Raw genomic sequence first — 962 nt, forward strand, 5'->3', positions numbered from 1 at the left:
CACGCTGTGGTAGATGGTGTGGCCGTCAATGACACTCGCCCTCAATACACACATCAAAACTACTTTTGTTTTGTATCTATCCATCTTACTTGATCCCAACAAACATACTGTTTGGTAGAATACAAAGGCTGGAAATCTGTATAACGGTTTGAAACAGAACAAGGAGAAAATTTGTATGTTGGTAAATCTAATAGAAATTCTTTACAAGAAACGTGGACCTGTGTTAAGAGCTGCTTTCTACTTTGTACCGAGAATTACTAGTATGCTCGTTGTTGAAGATTGAATATTGCACATGATTTAAACATTTAAACTATAACCAGAAAAAAATCACATGAACTGTAAAAACGTCCTCTGGCTTGTAGAGTGACTGTACTGAGCCCCCCTATAGGGGATCAGGCAGCGTGCACTCATGGAAATATGATATTCATAATTTATAATAGAACTTCTCACCACAAATCAAACTATAATACGTCGTGTGCGTTGATTTGCAGTATTGTGACAACGGTCCAACACCATTAATATGTTGATTAAAGTACAGAAACATGTGGGTGTACGCATAAGGTTTCAACACTTTTCTCTGTCTTAGATTCTTACAAAATGACATCGAAAATGGTTCGGACTTTCAAAATGTCTTTGCTAGACGGAGGATTGTGTGGAGTTTCATACAAGAGACCTATCTACAATTCATTGGCCAAGGATTTATAAGCCAAAGTATTGCAATTAAAGACTAACACGTGTAACACTTACGGTGTGTGAAATTTATCGAAACGTACACCAGGCATGACTATTCACCAAAACAGTTTATTTTCCTTCATCACGCATGAAACACATCCACAGACTTATTTTCGTTCACACAGTGTTAGTTTTTATATAGCACTTTCCCACACTTTGCTCAAAGCGCTATGTAATTATTACCCTGGCATTGATCTATAGCGGAACAACGGCCTTTTAAACTTCCTCAT

The sequence above is a fragment of the Glandiceps talaboti genome, chromosome 5, assembly GCF_964340395.1.
Source record: "Glandiceps talaboti chromosome 5, keGlaTala1.1, whole genome shotgun sequence".
NCBI classification, from domain to species: domain Eukaryota; kingdom Metazoa; phylum Hemichordata; class Enteropneusta; family Spengelidae; genus Glandiceps; species Glandiceps talaboti.